The following is a 19096-nucleotide window of genomic DNA, read 5'->3' as shown; positions in this document are numbered from 1 at the left end:
CACACTTCTGAGGCATATCCTAATACCGTACGCTGCTTCGAATAGTTTGTATTTATGACTAAGAGGAATGTATTTTTTACCCAAAAATGTTCTCCATGTGCTGTTTATAGCCCATTTTGCTGATTTAAGTTTACCTGCCAAATGATTGTGGAACGATACATTTTGCGTAATAAGTACTCCTAGATATTTGTATTGCTTAACCTTCTCTAACTCTTGTCCAAACAAATGCCACTTTTCATCTCTACAATACCTTCTACATATATATTGCGCTGTAGAAATATGTTTTCCATGTTTCTTGGGTAAACAAAATCCAGCCGTTGCCGTATCTACAAATTATATAGTTAATAAAAAACCAATGTTGCCGTACAAAAAAGAGTACCCCAAAGGCGTCCTTAAGCCGTGACTGAAAAATTGCTTATTAGTTTAACTGGAGTTTGAATTTAACTAGAGTTTAAGCAAACTTAGTTTAAGCAAACTTAGTTTAAGCAAACTTAGTTTAAGCTTAGCTTAACGAACTACTGAAAAACTGGGCCTAACAGAAATAAAACTACAATAAAGTTAAAAAATATTTTTACTTTTTCTCAGTTGATATCTCGTCACAGAAATTACATACATACATTTGTGTCAATATTAAAAGGTCTAACAAAGAAGACAATAAAGACAAGACATATAAATAAAGTATTGTTGAAACTAATGCTATACAAATGGGCATGACTTAAGTCACTGGGTAAATAAAATAAGTCGGCACAAAAGATAAAAAGCAAAAAAAAACTACATAAATACAAAACTAGCGTCGGTATTTTGTCGAGAAAAGTTAAAACTTAAAAATTGAGAAGCAAAAGAAGGGAACTGTTTAAAAAAAACAGTGGCAATCAACAAAAAGGAGGAGTGGAGCACAAAGGTCAATAGAGGCTGAAACGAGGGTCGCTATTTGCCACAATTTAAAATTTTATGAAGACAACCTTTTTGCTTTAGAAAAATATATGTCTACTACTTGTTTAAAAATGCCTTATCTTAAAGTTTCATTGAACAAAGCCATATCTTAAAATTTCGTTTAAAATCACCAAATGTCAGAAGTCGGTAAAAGAACGTCCTATATCTGAATTCTTGTATTAACGCTCTATCTCAGCTCAAAAAATGTGTTGATGCCGCGATGTTGCGTTTTTGAAACAAATTCTGGGATACGGCGATTTTAGAATAATCAGAGGTAGGTAGGTATGGTTAGGTTGAACAGGCTGGTCTGTGAGGACCTTAAATAGACTGTACAAGTCCATAGTCGTACTAGAAGTTTGCTCAACAACCAAATTGGAAAACATTATCAGAAACCAGAACCTCTGGTCTGGTGGAAGGCGCTAGACAAAAGGAGTAATCAACAGAGGGTCGGGAAGGTACAAAGGCTGACATGCCTGGGAATGTCAGGCGCCGTGAGCAGCGCACCTCAGGAAGCACTAAATGTAATATTTCACTTGACGCCTCTACAAGTCTTCGTGCAGGGATTAGCCGTAAGAGGAGATCTACGACTAAGAGAATCCAACATGTGGAAATCAGCAAGCATGGACACACGAGGATTCTGGACGACATGACTAAGGGACAATTAAACGGAATAATAACCGACATAACATCCAAAACCGACCACGTCACAGCGGTTTTGGACTTCCAGGTTCAGAACATACGATATCCTTCAAAGGGGGAATGGGAAGAAGGCCTAGACAATGGCAGGGTTATTACATTCTACACCGACGCCTCGAAAATAAAAGAGGGAAATGGAGCTGGGATATGCTCTACAGTTAAGCCAATCATTCCGATATTCTGACGCATGTAGCGTGTTCCAGGCCGAGCTCTACGTCATAGACAAAGCAGCAAAGCTGCTTGAATATAGTATGACACCCACGTAAAAATCTTTGTTGACAGCCAAGCCACCTTAAGGGCATTCGAGTCCAACATGATAAAATCGGATATCACTTTGCTTAGATCATTTAGTTTTGTTTTTAGAAACATTTAGAGATAATGTTCGGGATCATTTGGTGACCACTTCGGCAAACTCAATGGTACTTTGGCTTTATATTTAATTTTCTGAGTCGTCCAGACACATGTTAACACATTATTTTTGTTATGTCCCAGTTTGGATATTTGCTCTCTTGCACCTTTAAATATATGTATTTTCGAATGTTTTTGAATTCTTATTATTCAGTTAAATACAAGAACAGGTTCAACGATAAAAACCAAAAGGCGAAGCATGTAGAAAAATAATTATCCACTACTGGGACATCTTTTAGTCATACATAAAATGCAGCTCACAACTTCAAGGCAGCGTTCTTGGCGCTCTAGTTGCCACCACTTACCGAAAGAACAGTTTGACGGCTTCGTCTTACAGGAAAATTATTTTCAACAAGTTTTATATCGATCCAAGCGCTACCTATCGGAAGTTTATAACCTTTGTATAGAATTATCGCAGATTCTGAACCATGTTCTGGCCTCAGGTCGACTAGGAACTTATTTATAAAATGGAAAGCTAAATTTCTCAGTTTTCAATGACTTTAGTTAATATTTCGACCTTCGCGTCACTTTTCGGATTTTGTTCTTTTCATGGAATATGCGATATATGTATCTCCGAAAAAATTACGGCCGAACTTCTGCTTAAATTGGTGGTATGCTGGGTTTTCGTTTTATCACGGGCCCATGTATATGTTTTATGGTAACATCGAATCGCTAGTCATCGAAGGGCGGCCTCGTTTCAGAGCAACAGTTCTAAGCCATTTTGATGTTAGTATCCTGTCAGTTGAGAGGGTAACCTTTGATTGGTTAGGCCAGCATATTTCCTATATACCACGGAGGCAGACAAATTTGTAGTTTTCATTCTTCTTCATTCTTCTTAAGAATTAAATTTCTGTTAGAGGGTATTACATACCACTGCAAAGGGTATCCTTAACTCTTCTTGCAGGTATCGACGACCTTAAAGCGCATAACTGGGGAACCCAGCGCGATTTGCTTTGCTTCGGTATCTTAGTATATGCATACCTAACGTCACTTATAGATTTTTCTAACCTGAAACCACAAGCCCCTTCTTTTGCCTCTGCCTATAATATAATCGCTGAGGTTGTATGAGCGGCATAGAGAGTGCGACTTTTAGTTATTCGGATAAGGGCACTCTGTCTGTCTCTATATATTGTGGCGAATATTAGCAGTTCTATACATCACTATGCTACTACTAAATAAATGCACAACAACAATAAAGCAAGCAGAGAGATTATTTCACATACACATATGTAGTCAGCAGATAAGAAAGAAGAAGAAAGCGAAATCACCACACATCACGTTACCAATAGCTAAGAGCAGAAGTTGTTACACATAAACACGCATATAGCTAAATAACCAAGTATGAGATTCAAATGTTCCAGAAGGCATGTTCGTGAAAAGTCTAGACCTTAGGAGAAATATGCGAACGAGGCAACTGTGCGTATAAAAGCATCGCGGTGCAAGCGATACTCCGTCAGTTTGATTTTGATAAAGCGTGTCAAGTACGCGAGTATTGTAACTGTACTACTCCCAAAGTAGTCTTAACAAAGGAAATATTACTATATACTGGATATTTGAGTTCAGTTCAGTTGACAGTTCAGCGATTCGAACGATAGCAGAAGGTGCAAAATAATGTTACGAATATTAGCAACACTAAGGGGTGCTGTCATCTCTAAGCGATGCTAAGCAGTGACTTGTATGCACATCAATAGATCAATCATTATGTTTACACATATGTACATACACGCAGCGGAGAAGAGACGCACAAACACATACAGATATCTTATCTGAGATGCTCCCAAAAGTATGCAATTATAATTGGAGAAGTGTCGCTCACAAATACACGTGCATATGAGAAGCTATACACGTGCATCTGTAGTTATAATTTTATAGCAGTAACTAAGTAAATTCTGGGAGCGCCTAGAAGATGCAACGAGGAAATCACAGAGTATAAAAGGCAGCAACAGTAGAGGCGCGACAATCAGTTTTGGTTTGAGCAAGTATAAGTTGGTTGCAAAGTATAAGTTTTATTGTGAAGTACTTTAAGAAAGGCCATTTTTGTCTTATTCAATATTGGAGTTATTTATTCAACAGTTTAGCGATTCGAACGTTAGCAGAGAATTTGGAATAAGCGGAATTGCAGTAAATTCGTTACAATTGGTGTCAGAAGAGGAATTGTTGAATACATTCTAGAAGACAACAAGGACATGGCAAAGTTAAGTGAATTGAAGATCCAGCAACTGAAGGAGTTAGAGAGCCGTGGATTGAATACAACCGGCATTAAACTCGAACTTCAGGAACGACTACGAGAGGCAATGGAAGCAGAAGGAATTAACGTGGAAGAGTATGTCTTTCATCTTGATGGAGACGATACAACAACATAAATTGAGGAGAACAACGAAACACCGCAGACAATAGCGAACACAGCCTTGAACACAATATTAGCTGCAATATCTGCACAAACGCCGACAGTAACATCCAAGATGGAAAAACAACTAGAATCACAGGAGACACGTATAACCTCCAAGATGGAAACTCAACTGGAAGAACAGAAGACATATATGGCATCCCAACTGGAATCGCAAGAGACACGCATAACATCTAAGACTGAAGCACAGGAGAAGTGTATTTCCGAAATGTCGGCACAAATTTCAACACAGATATCATCTCAGATCTCCACACAACTAGAAGAGCAGGAAGTCCGTATATCATCGAAACTGGAAGCGCATATGGAAGAAAAACTAACCCAGTTTCATGAAGGCTTCAGTGGTCGACAGGATAAAATAGAGGAAGAGATGGATGCTTTGAAAGATAGGATCCAGGAATTACAATTGAACCGCCCAGTCACTTCAAAGTCTAATCCGAAGGTAAAAACTCCATCCTTTGACGGTTCAGTTCCTTTCTAGGTCTTTAAGCTACAGTTTGGGAAGACCGCAGCAGTGAACAACTGGAATGCTGAAGATAAAGTTGCAGCACTGTTCAGGCTATTGAATGTCCTGTGATACCTGTGTCGCAAATTGGTAGAAAATCGAACAGTCTTACCGTCAGCGGGAATGTCGATGGCAAAGAACGTGTACTGACTGTAGATACGGGCGCATCTCATTCCTTAATTCTATCTGACTTGGTCAACAGGAGTAAAAACGTTACCTGAAGCAAGGTTGCGTACGGTCACTGGCGAGTATAACCAATTCCAAGGAGAAGTGGTATGTGAGGTATTAATTGGAAAGGTCATGGTTCTACACAAATTCATTGTGGCGGAGATTGTTGATGAAGTGATATTGGGAGTGGACTTCTTAGTTGACCATGACATCAGGATCGATATGCGGAGAAAGATTATGCGCTATAAGAACCAGGATGTGCCACTTAGCTTCAGTTTGGAAAAGGGGTTCAGCTGTAATCGAATACTGGCGGAGAATAGTCGACAAAGAACACGAAAGTCAAAGGTAAAAGTTGATGGAACGAATGGGCCAAACAAAACCAAATCAAAGATACCTGCGAGAGAAACACTGGCATTGACAAACCCGAACGGAGGCATTAAAACGAAGGAAAGCATTTTCCAGAAAGAATGCGAGGGTAGTTTCAAGCCGGGGCGTACTACTGTTGTGAAAGGTAGGAACGATACTGTCTATGCGAAGCCAATCCGTCAAGCGCAAGCTCTACGAAGTAATTCATTGGCCAAACAACAGAGTGTGAAGGAACGGCCCAGGGTAATGAGTAGTAAGATGAAACACAGGTAGAACAAGGAAAATAATTCGGAAGGTTTCCGCGAGGGAGATTTGGTACTGCTATACAACCCTCACCGGCGGAAAGGTGTTCCATCCAAATATCGGTGCAGTTTAGAAGGCCCGTACAGAGTTGTGAAGAGGATCAGTGATGTCATCTACCGCATACAAACAATTGGGAAACCACGAAATAGAAGGGTGGTTCATTTGGAGAGGCTAGCAGCGGTTAGATCGAGAGATGTGTCTGATCGGGACGATCACACTTAGGTGGAGGGCAGTGTTACTAATATTAGCAACACTAAGGGGTACTGTCATCTCTAAGCGATGCTAAGCAGTGACTTGTATGCACATCAATAGAACATTCATTATGTCTACATATATGTACGTACACGCAGCGGATGCACAAACACATGCAGATATCTTATCTGAGATGTTCCCAAAAGTATGCAATTATAATTGTGGAAGTGTCGCTCACAAATACACGCGCATATGAGAAGCTATACACATGCATCTGTAGTCATAATTTTATAGCAGTAACTAAGTAAATTCTGAAAGCGCCTAGAGGATACAACGTGGAAATCACAGAGTATAAAAGGCAGCAACAGTAGAGGCGCGACAATCAGTTTTGGTTTGAGCAAGCTATTGGTTGCAAAGTATAAGTGTTATTGTGAAGTACTTTAATAAAAGCCATTTTTGCATTATTCAATATTGGAGTTATTTATTCAACAGTTTAGGGATTCGAACGTTAGCAGAGAATTTGGAATAAGCGGAATTGCAGTAAATTCGTTACAATAAGTAGAATTTCCCAAAATTCATTACAATATTTTAGACGCGGCATGGTATCCTCTTTTCATTCTCATCGTATCTCTAGTTCTCGAATTAAGCCTCACCTTAAAGTTTCACTTGCTTAGGATATAACTGTGGCCAAAGTATTTCTCATTTCAGCATTTATACTTTCCGTGTGCAAGCTGCTCTTCCTACGACAAAGCGACAAAATTAGATACGAGTACTACACATTTACTTCAATCATGACGTATGACAGACTTACATACCAACCCTCGTATGAGTATTTAGAAGAATGGCATTGCAGTTTCATGTAACCAACTAATTTTCCCTTATTTTATTTTACTAGACACACCTTGATTTTGTTTATGATATTTTTAAACTAGTACTTAGTAAAAAGGTATGATAAAGAAAGCGAGTAGAAACATTAAGTAATAAAATGAGCTAATGTGAGAGAATTCGTCGAGTTAGGGTCGAAATATTTGAAAAAATAAAGAATCAAAAACTAAATAGCTCTAACATTATCCATTCGAAATAAATGAATTTTGGTGTTGTTAAAAGGCGGGGCGGTTCACACTGAAGGCTCACTTGTCATCAAGCACATTCAATTCGTCCGACAGAGCAAAAGGCAGAGAAACGGTAGCGATTATTGTACGCCGTTTATTGACCCGACAAATGATGCCGCCGTCTAGAGCAAAGTTATAAGACATACATATCTATGTATATGAATGAGTAGCTATGTATGTGTTTGTTTTGTTTGTATTTATTTATTTATGAAATAAATGAGTGCTTGTGTGATCTCCTTTGTTGATTTGAACAATCTATTTTCGCCCCTCTCACTATTTCTAGTCGACACGGTTCGGCAGTCTATTGAAAATTGACGCTTTAGATGTGCTTGGTCTTAATAGATAACGCCAAAATGCCCTACAACATACGCAGAATACTAAGCAGAACAGAAAACTAAAACTTATTCTGTAGGAAACTATAATAAAGCAGTCATGCGTGGAAACCACAAAAGTCTCTTAAGCCCAAATTCAATTATATTGTACTGTGAAGCTACATGATTACGCAGAGATGAATATATATATATATACATATATATATATATACATATATTTTAATCAAGTACCTACATATGTATAAAGTGAACGCCACTGCACCTCCTTTAATTTAATAAGATTGCTTTCCGCTTTCCCTTTTCAAAACAGCGATGTCCTACCAGAGGAGAATCTGTTGCCTTCGGTGAGTTAAAACAACAAAACCTTTAAGGCCTGGGCATCTTAATCAAAACTTCTTCTATATGTTTCTCATAACGCAGTGAAGGTTACCCGTCCCTCTGCTGCCAAGTTGTGGTAAGCGAAGATTTTTTACCCTTTCGCATAACATGAATGAGCCAGCGAACCGAACCCTTTCTTTTAAACTACGTTCATATGCGCTTAAATTCATACAACTCATTACTAACTTCCTACGAAGACGTCGGAAGGTCCATAATCTTTCGGAGAACTTTTCTCTTGAATACTTCAAGAAACATCCCGTATTCATTCTTGTTGTTGTTGTTGTAGCAGTGCCTGGACAAAATCTAAAAAAAATCGGAGGAAACTGTTTCAACGTTTCAACAGAGTCCAACCAAAGACATAAGTGTGTTAGAGAAGTTCATGGCACATTGAAATTGAAAATATGGTTGGTGTCAAGTGTGGACAACTTACAAGCGGGACATACATTAGGTACGTCGGGGTTGATTATGAATAAGTGAGAGTTTAACCTATTACAGAATCCAGATCGCAGATGAGCTATAGTGACGCACGTCTCACTAGGGAGGTAGCTTTCCTCAACTGCAAGCTTAGGGTGTTTGTATTTGAGAACGGGGCTCACCGGGCAATTGTTGGCTTAGCAATTTCTCGATTTTTTGTGAATATCACAAAGGGCCTTTTTCTGCTTCTTTTCTTCGCATGGCCAACTTCTTGAGTACCGAACTTTTTTAAAGTGCATACGGAGATGCAGATGCAGATGCCCAAGCTTCTGGGTGTTCAATTGTTTGTTCAGCATTTCATTTCTCTCCTTTATGGGCTTATGGGAAGTATCTCGCTTCACTTTGTAGACGATGTTCTGGAGACAAAACAAGGCATCAATGGCACTTCTGAGCGTAGTATTTTGACAGACCTGCAGTTTCCTGCAGTGTGCTTCATTTAAACTCGGCGACCATATTGGAGACACGTAGCAGTGAAATGTTGCCCTCCATAGCTTAAAGTCCCCTTTAACTTCAGTCAGTAGGTGAACATTTTCCTGCTGAAATTTAGCATAGTCTTGAAACCTTTTAATGTCAGTGCGAAGGGAGTATGAAATATGATTTCACTGACAGCTGACTTAGCAGGTAATCGATCCAGACAAAAAATGCTGACAGGTTGCAGATGTTAGGAAAACTGGACACAGTTTTGTAAGGTTCTTTAACTAAATTTAAATGAGCCAGACCCGCTCCTTATTTTTCCTAAAGGTTTAATAAACAGATAATGTCAAAAGAAGCCCATAGTAACCTGGATTAAACTCGAAACTACTAGGAATATTGCTGTATTTTAGTTTTTACCTATATAATTTTTATATCAGGGGCTATTGTAGCTCTAGATCATGGCTGCTAAAAATGGAAAGTGATTGAATGGGCTCATACGCAATTAGAGCACAATTGTGCTATGGAATGCGGACCCCTGCTCTAGATAGTCGGGCTGCAAGCTTTGTATCCCTCATATAAGTACCTCCTAATTCCGTATCAGCACATGGTTAATCGTGGCCAGTGGATTAAATCATCCACTGCGATGGCTTCGCAAATTAGTATATTGGGGTCCCTCCAGGTCAAGGCAGTTCAGGCAATGCTCTTGTCCTACATTTCAATCTGGCGATTTGAGGTCATAACCCCTTTTGAGACACCTTGTAAAATCATCAAAACAACATGCTAGTTTTGCTAGTTTTTCGGTGTTGGTGAGGGCAGATGTTGCGGGTGGATAAACAGATAGCAGTTATTTCAGACATCTGCGGTTCAGTAAGAATCGTAGACAAAGTAAAATGTAAATAAATATCCAAAGTACAAACATGCATACGAACATACATAGATGCATATTTGGACATACACATAGACATTAAGTGACTGTAGGTGAATTGACAACACACGTAAATTGAACAGTTATGGCCGCAAAAATAGCACCAAAACCCCTGCCCCAAATCAAGTTAATTTAATGTTTGCTGAGCAGAAGCCGGCCTGTTAGTTTTGTAGATCAATTTATGCTTGGGATCCCAGACCCTAATTAAATTTACCTGGATACTTAGAAAACTATCCAAATACAGCCATTCAGATTCGTTGGCTTTATCTGGGCTCTAGACCAAAATTTAAGCCTACTGGACATCATCTTCATAATTGATTGGCGCTTAACCCCCTGGGCTTAGAAGGTTTAATGTGGCTATGTTAATAGTTCCCGAGAAGGTTGTGCTAGTACCCGAATGATGCTTTGTAAGCGGAACATACCGGATCTATATCCAGCAAAGATCAATATCGATAACGCTCCCCAAAACCTTCTGGGAGTGTTGTTGTTGTTGTAGCAATGCTTCGCCCCACCTAACAGCCGCGTCCAAGGAAACTTGCCGTTTCAACAGGGGTGGACCATAAGGAAAGGGGTGTTAGCGGCATTGGTTCCACATTACAATTAAAGACATGGTTGGTGTCATGTGGGGACACATTGCAAGCGGGGCATACATTTTGTATGTTGGGGTTGATTCTGGATAGGTACGAGTTTAACCTGTTACAGTATCCAGAACGAAGTTGAGCAAGAGTGACACGCGTTTCCCTGGGGAGTATGCGTTCCTCTTCCGCGAGTTTTGGATACTTTTCTTTAAGTACTGGATTCACCGGGCAATTCCCGGCATAAAGGTCCGACGCCTGTTTATGGAGTTCACCAAGGACCTGTTTTTTGTGTTTTTTCGCTTCATACGGCTGGGTTCTCAGGTGCCGTATTTCCTCAAAATGCTTACGGAGTTGACTCCTTAAGCCCCTAGGCGGTGCTGGTTCATCAATCAGATGTCTGTTGGGATGCTCAGGTTTCTGGGTATTCAACAGGAACTTTTGGTCAGCATCTCATTTCTCTCCCTGATGGGGAGTATTCTCGCCTCATTATGCAGATGGTGTTCTGGGGTCATAAGAAGACAGCCCGTGGCAATTCTGAGAGCAGTATTTTGGCAGGCCTGTAGCTTCTTCCAGTGGGTAATTTTTAGGCTTGGCGACCATATGGGTGACGCGTAGCACGTAATCGGCTGGCTAATTGCTTTGTATGTAGTCATGAGCGTTTCTTTATCTTTTCTCCAGGTACTGCCAGCGAGGGATTTAGGGATTTTGTTACGGCTCTGAATTCTCGGAACAATTGCAGCTGCGTGCTCACCAAATTGTAGATCCTGATCAAACGTCACACCCAAGATTTTGGGGTGTAGGACAGTCGGTAGCGTAGTTCCATCGACGTGGATGTTCAAAATGGTCGACATTTGGGACGTCCATGTTGTAAATAAGGTCGCGGAAGATTTAGTCGGTGATAATGCCAGGTTTCGCGAGGCGAAAAAACTGGAGAGATCAGGGAGGTAGCCGTTTATTTTATTGCATAGCTCATCGATCTTTGGGCCTGGGCCTATGGCCATTATTGTGCAGTCATCGGCGTAGGAAACGAGTGTGACTCCTTCCGGTGGTGAATGTAGCTTAGATATGTAGAAATTAAACAAAAGTGGGGATAGGACACCACCCTGTGGCACCCCTTGTTTAATTCTCCTTGGTTTTGATGTTTCGTTTCTAAATTGCACCGATGCCTGCCGACCACCCAGATAATTTGCGGTCCACCTTTTAAGACATGGGGGAAGGGTAGACCCTTCCAGGTTTTGCAGTAACGAGCCTTGGTTGACCGTATCAAAAGCTTTTGATAGGTCTAGCGCTACGAGTACTGTTCTATGGTGGGGGTATTGATTTAAACCGCAATTTATCTGGGTGCTAATGGCATTTAGCGCGGTGGTAGTGCTATGGAGTTTTCTGAAGACATGCTGATCGACATGCTGGGAGCAAAATGGCTTCAAGCGTCTTTGCTACTGGTGATAGGAGAGATATCGGACGATACGACTCTCCTATGTTAGCTGGTTTCCCAGGCTTTAGTAGCGGGACCACCTTGGCCATTTTCCATTTTTCGGTTATGACAAAGGTGGAAAGAGACAGGTTGAAGACATGCGCTAAATATTTGAAACCCTCTTTAACTAGGCTTTTAAGCATCGGCATGGCTATGCCGTCTGGGCCCACTGCTTTGGATGGTTTAGCGCGACCAATGGCGTCCTCAACCTCTTTAGCGGTGATGGTGATTGGTGACGCGCTGAATTTGTGTTTATGTGCGTGTCTATTGGCTCTCCGTATATCTTTGTCGACCGTAGGATACATTATATATTGTCGGCAGAAAGCGCTCGCACATTTTTTCGCATCCGACAGCACTTTGTCGCCAAAGGCGATGGAAACTTTGTTGTTGTTGTTGTAGCGATTAGGTTACTCCCCGATTGGCACATCATGAAGATCTGGATTATTTGTTTGAGCTGCTTGCTGTCGTTAGATTCCAGTCTTTTGCAAAATACGCCTTACGCGATACTAACTTAGTATTACTAAGCGATATTGCCGATTCAATAGAGCATATGCACATTTGGAAGCAAGCTTTCGTGCTTAAATTCCAATCTGGAAGCATGCTTTATTCCGTCTATATTTTGCATTATAGTACATCCATTTTATTTATCAACTTTTTATCTTTTTATTCGAACAGCTCGTAAGGTATTCCGTGGTTTTTCGGCGCTTTATTATTATTACCACTGTTACTTCGTCATGGTTGGACGGCTCACATATTCCCTAGTCAGGACGTGGAGTATGGGACTCGTCATCCTCCTTACTGCTAATAGTAGGACTGTTCACTTCACAACTTAGGCACACTATGTACGTCTTTTACCAGGTCACCGTTATCAATCACTTCAAACCTTTTGTCATACGCCAGTTTTCTGGTATAATTTTCGGCTGTTATTCCAATCGAGCAGCATATGAAGCTTCTTCTGCCCATGACGTTCTACCTCACGCCTCTCTTCCTTCTTCAGGTCTTGATAATGCTCGCATACATCATGCGTTGCTGCGCCCTTTTAAGCATTAACATAGTATGTTGCCCAAAAGTATCTTTTCCTAGAGATGAGGGTTGAGCCAAGTCTTCTTCCCCAGACAGGAATGGTATTAAGAAACCATAATTTCATGTCATTTCTTCGGTAGTCGGTAGCACTGGTTAGCCGGAAGTGTAGTGACCTTTTTACGATGATAACTGTTGCGCTCCAGTGAAGCGTGATCAAGATACAGATAGAAATTTAACATGCAAATGCAACAACAAATTGGTCCATATGGATGTATGTTAATTTTTATCGGTATCTGGATCACTGTTCATTGGAACGCGAGGAATGTTGTTGTTGTTGTTGTTGTAGCAGTGCTTCACCCCATCCAACAGGTGCGACCAATCACAAATTGTTATCAATGTCCTCTAACGGGAGACCAAGGAAACTTGCTGTTTCAACAGGGGTAGACCATAATAAGAGGGGTGTTAGAGGCGTTGGTTCCACATTACAATTGAAGAGATGGTTGGTGTCATATGGGGACACATTGCAAGCAGGACATACATTTTGTATGTCGGGATTGATTCTGGATAGGTAAGAGTTTGACCTGTTACAGTAGCCAGATCGAAGTTGAGCTAGAGTGACGCGCGTTTCCCTAGGGAGAGTGCATTCCACCTCTGCTAGGCTAGTTCTCGGTATTTTTCATTGAGTACCGGATTTGCTGTGCAATTCCTGGCATAGAGGTCCGACGATTTTTTGTGGATATCACTGAGGACCTGCTTGTGCTTTTTTGCTTCATACGGCTGTGTTCTCACTTGCCGTATTTCCTCGTAATGCTTGCGGAGATAACCCCTTAAGCCCCTGGGCGGTGTAGCCTCATCAATCAGATGTCTGTTGGGATGCCCAGGATTCAGAGTATTCAACAGAAAATGTTTGGTTAGCATTTAATTTCTTTCCCTAATGGAGAGTACTCTCGCCGCATTGTGTGGATGATGTTCTAGGGACATAAGAAGACATCCCGTAGAATTTCTGAGGGCAGTATTTTGGCATGCCTGTATTTTCTTCCAGTGAGTATTCTTTACGCTTGGCGACTACATCGGGGACGCGTAGCATGCAATCGACCGGCCAATTGCTTTGCTGCCGGCAAGAGATTTGCGGATTTTATTACGGCTATGGATTTTGAGTACAATTGCGGCTGCATGCTCTCCAGAATGTAGATCCTGATCGAACGTCACACCCAAGATTTTAGGGTGTAAGACAGTCGGTAGCGTGATGCCATCGACATGGATGTTCAATATGGTCGTCATTTAGCGCGTCCATGTTGTGAATAAGGTCGCCGATGATTTGTTCGGTTATGTCAGGTTTCGCGAGGCGAAGAAATTGGAGAGATCAGGGAGATAGCTCTTTATTTTGTTACAAAGCTCATCGATCTGTGGGCCTGGGATTCAAGGGGTTGTGTAGCGCAATATATAGCTTCTCCAACCCAATTGTCAACCTCACCTTCGAGCGGCGAATCCCGTTTCACTAACAGACGAGGCTCTGGCGACCCCAAGCTCCTCATGGAACTTGGGGGTGGGGAGGGAGGGATGGCCTGAAGGTTCAATGTGGCCATATAAATCGTTCCTGAGATGGTCGGGCCAGCACCTTAATGGTGCTGTGTTACCGGAGCGTATCGGATCTGTATCCGACAAAGGACCATCACATCGATAATACTCCCCAAAGCCTTCGGGGAGTAACCTAATCTCTACAACAACAACAACAACATCTGTGGGCCTGGGCCTGTGACCATTATTGTGTAGTCATCGGCTTAGGAAACGATAATGACTCCTTCTGGTGGTGAAGGTAGCTTTGATATGTAGAAGTTAAACAAAAGTGGGAATAGGACACCACCCTGTGGCACCCCGTGTTTAATTGTTCTTGGTTTGGGTGTTACGTTCCTGAATTGCACCGATGCTTGCCGACCAGACAGATAATTTGCGGTCCACCTTTTGAAACTTGGGGGAAGGGGAGACCCTTCCAGGCCTTGAAGTAACGTGCCATAGTTGACCGTATCAAAAGCTTTTGACAGATCTAACGCACCGAGTACGGGGGATTAGAGGACATCCCCCCCCCCCCCCCCCCCCCCCAAAAGGTCGAGAAATTTTATTTTTCAAATACTTTACAGAACAAAAATGAAATATCCAAAGAAAACAATGTTCAATACTTAATTTTGGCATTTCACCATGCACGGCAATTTATACATGAATACCGCTTTTATAAAAATAAAACAAAATTTATAAAACTTTTTGATACCATTCCCCCCCCCCCCACCCCCTCTCCTCCCACAACCAAGCTTCACAGTAGCGGAGCCCCATCCTTTGGGACGAAAGTCGTGAAAGTCGTCAAAAATCTGTTGTTGTGCAACAAAACATTGACGCTGTGCGCGAACTTATATTGCAAGATCGTCATACGACTTATCGTGAGATTGAGGAATCCCTGGGCATTAGTATGACGAGCACCAATAAGATATTGCATGACCATTTAGCTGTGAAAAAAATTTGTTCGCGTTGGATACCACATAATTTGACAAAAGCTCAAAAAGCTGCTCGTGTCAATTGGTGCAAAGAAATGCTCAAGAAATACAATCGCGATGCATCAAAAGCTGTATATAACATCTATACAGGTGACGAATCTTGGATATATGCGTATGAGCCCGAAACAAAACAGCAATCCACTCTAAGGGTCTTTCAAGATGAGCCAAATCCGACAAAAGTGATTCGTTCGCGAAGCACTTCGAAGCAAATGATCGCCTGTTCCTTCGGAATAACTGGACATGTGGCTACCGTGCCATTAGAGCAACGAAGAACGATGAATTCCGAATGGTACACAACCATTTGTTTTCCAGTAGTGTTTGGTGAAATACGGAAGAAGAAGCGGCAACGAAGGATCAGTCTTCATCATGACAATTCCAGCTCTCACACATCGGCTGAGACAACCGTCTATTTGACTGGCCAAAACGTCGAATTAATGAGTCACCCTCCGTTCAACCCTGATTTGGCGCCAAATTACTTCTTTTTATTGCAGCAAATCAAGAATAAATTGCGAGGCCAACGTTTTTCGGCGCCTGAACAAGCCGTAGATGCATTCAAAAACCATGTTTTGGAGATACCTCAATCGGAGTGGAAAAAGTGCTACAAAAATTAGTTTAAACACACGCAAAAGTGTATTGATTATCACGGAGAATACTTCGAAAAACAATAAAGCCATTTACGATAATAAGTTACTGTCTTTTCATTATTAGGCTCAAAATATAAATAGGTAGCAACCCTTGTAAATCGATGCTTTTAGAGGCCAGTTAAATTCATTAACCCTAGTCGTAATCATATTTTTACTTATCCATATCAAATTGGCATCAGTTATTGGTCCCTTAACCTAAAAATCGTGAAAATTTCATAAAAATGAAAACGCAAAATTTACAAACATATACCTACCACAAAAAATAAGTCTCTCAGTCAAAACGTATCCAAAACAATAAATAAAATCTACAAAAAGTTAATAAATTCTCCAACTCAAATATTTTTAGGTTATGGATATGGCGAAAAACCAATTGGTTGGCTATGGTATCGTTATGGCGTTAGCGTTATGGTATGGCACCATTAATCGATTACATCGATTTCCATAAGGTTGGTTCCCTCAGCTGTTTTATCTGGTTATGGATAAGTCCCTATTAATTGGCCCTTTAAATTGAGTTTGCCCATCAACATATGCGAAGGTTTCTTTAATCAGCTATTCATTAGCTTATTGCAATCATAATCTAACGTCGACAAACATACACACCCACACAAGCATACAAAATATGCAACTCATCGATAATAGTTTGAATGATTTGTATGAACTTGAAATAAGCACAAAGTTGTTTATTGATTTGTTGAACCCACGACACAAATTCTTTCACACCACAACCAGCCACAACAATTTTTTTTAACACAAACCGCAGCCTAAAAATTACTCTGACCAGCAAGGTCTCTCACCTGATGCCAATTAGAATTCCGTTGAGCAACAACAGCACTGTTGGTATTTCAATTCATTCCAAAAAAAATACTCTTCACAGGTGGAGCAGCCTCGAGTTAGGACTTTAAAAAAATTAAAACTTTTTTTTTGTTTTTTTTTTCACAAATATTCGCAAAAATCTTTAACGCTTGCTTTATATCTTCTCAATTCACATGCACGAACATACATACATATGCACAAATATTTTATGTATATGTATTTTGCTAATTGATTTTGTTTTCATTTTCACATTTACTTAAGGATTTTATTAACTTAAGAATCAAGTACACTTTTTTTATCCATTTTCTTAACATTGGACTCACTTTTTCATATAAAACACAAAACGAAATATTATTTTCTTTGTTTTCCATTTAATAGGGATGAAAGCAATAAATGCCAATGCAGAGGCAAAGTCGTTTACAGTAACAGAAAAATAATCATCCGCAACACTTCGTATTATTAACATCACCACCAGCGAATTAGCACTCAACTAACGCTGCTCTAACTAAATCACACGAACAATGCAAGCGAGGGTGTATTTTATGCCAGTAAATGCAACTCTGCTAAACAGCTGATAGCACTTTGGTGTTGCCATCATGACTGGGAAATTTTATACGAAAATTTACAGTGAATATGACTCTCTTACATTTCATCAAAAAGAAATTTCGATTGTTTACTTTTCGTGTCCAATGTTTGTAGGTATGAGGCTAGAAATATAGATACATGTTACCTTGTGGGATATTCTAGGTTAGGTAAAGTTGACCAGGCCGGTCAATAAAGACCTCGCGTGTTCATATTAGAAACCTTTTGACGACCAAAGGGAATAACCTCAACTAGGTACTAAGACTCCAGCTATACAAAGCTCAACTCCTTAATCCACCATTGTGGCTTTGCTTTTCGCTTGCATCTTCTCAGAGGACAAATTATACTTTCTAAACTTTCTTCGGCTTGTGATGGAAAGCAGTGATACAAAACTTTTTTGTTTTGCATAGGTTTGCAATATACATTTACGAAGTCAGCCTTCCTCTACGCCTTCAGAGGGACGCATGTTCTAAGAAGGGCCATCCTCTCAAGGAACCTGCATTCTTACCCGTATATATCATGCTCAGCGCTCAATTCGATATCAAGTCCATTACTTCACTTAGCCCAAAATACAAACGCTACACCTGCAGACTACCTACTTTATAAAACAACAAAAAAGGGACTCATCTCAAGCGTTAATATCGTTCAATCTCCATGCGCTGTGATGCCTCCTTCCTGATGCTTGGATAAGGAACGGTTCTTTTTTCCTTCTAATGCAATCACCACTATGTCTTCAGTACTGAAGTTAGATAGTATACACTAGTATAGCTAGTATAGCTCCTTACCATTAATACAGCTCTACCCCTGCTTTCCGCCTCTGAGAGTTCAGAAAACTTTCCTCCAGATGAGAACCATGTCTCTTCTATCAGCGAAACATCAAACGAAACCTCAAGAGGCGGGAAGACCTCCCTCAGGGCCGCTTCACTGTGTTGAAGTTTTATCTGAGACTCGCAGCGCCATTGGGCTGTTTGTCCCTCCATAAATTCTCCGTCACTGCACTGACGCTATGATTTCTTTGCCGCTGATTTAACTTTACGCACGCCCGTTTGCCTCCCCTGCTCGTAGCATATCATGATTATATGTACGACTCGCAGCATCATCCAGCTTTTTTTCACTTCCTACACGTCTTTATCTACGCCTATACCCTCGCCATTTGCCGATACTTTCAGGTTATCTGGGCACCTTTCTACCTCGCCTGCTTATAGCATAAAGTAGTTATTTTTTAGACTCGTAGCACAATGGAGCTGTTTGTCTTATTTCATACCTGCACCTCTGCGTCGACGACCTTTTCTACCTACCCTGATTTAAGTGTATTACGGTTATTGTCCTTAGGACTCCTCTTTTTAATGCACACATAAATAATGCCCTCGCTCCAGGACATTGCTTCCTAATTTGAAGGATGTAGCACTGCTGGACACTTTCCGTGGTTGGAGATATCCTAACATTGAACTATTGAACATGGACGCGCCTACCAGATGAGTCGGTGTATGTCAGCAACGCCATCCACAAAGAGGTAGGGTACTTCAACGACAACTCAAAGTCTCGCTAAACCCGTCAACTCATCGATAGATAATGCAGAAGAAGAACTCTGTCCATCCAAGAAGACTTCAGTCACGTTGGGCCAATCCGTATGCTGTAACTGTGTTATCTTAAACATTAGCCCCAGACATATAAAGGGTTAGAATATACCCGCTGTGAGCCAGCATAAAAGAAACTAAAACCCCGTTACACATCCGGAATACTGTCAAATACGCAATTGGCTCTGCACCATTTCTGCCTTGGGTTTTTGGTTCTGAGGTGTAAAAGATGGCTTTACTGCCCGTTCT

At 40.8% G+C, this 19096-nt stretch overlaps 1 protein-coding gene across 6 annotated transcripts in view; it reads right to left on the bottom strand.

Annotated features, from left to right (window-relative positions):
• Nucleotides 1-17165, bottom strand: part of LOC137237675 (uncharacterized) — a 123493-nt gene extending 106328 nt beyond the window's left edge. For 4 of the 6 annotated variants that reach the window (XM_067761662.1, XM_067761659.1, XM_067761664.1 and 1 more), the window contains exon 1: nt 16670-17165. The gene's annotated coding sequence lies outside the window, so the exon portion shown is untranslated. The remainder of the gene's footprint in view (nt 1-16669) is intronic. The other 2 variants (XM_067761660.1, XM_067761661.1) reach the window with 1 other exon arrangement.
• Nucleotides 17166-19096: the final 1931 nt, after the last annotated feature.

The sequence above is a fragment of the Eurosta solidaginis genome, chromosome 1 (assembly GCF_040869045.1).
Source record: "Eurosta solidaginis isolate ZX-2024a chromosome 1, ASM4086904v1, whole genome shotgun sequence".
Classification (NCBI taxonomy): domain Eukaryota; kingdom Metazoa; phylum Arthropoda; class Insecta; order Diptera; family Tephritidae; genus Eurosta; species Eurosta solidaginis.
Note: the sequence above shows the minus strand (reverse complement) of the source record. Positions and strands in the feature narration are given on the sequence as shown.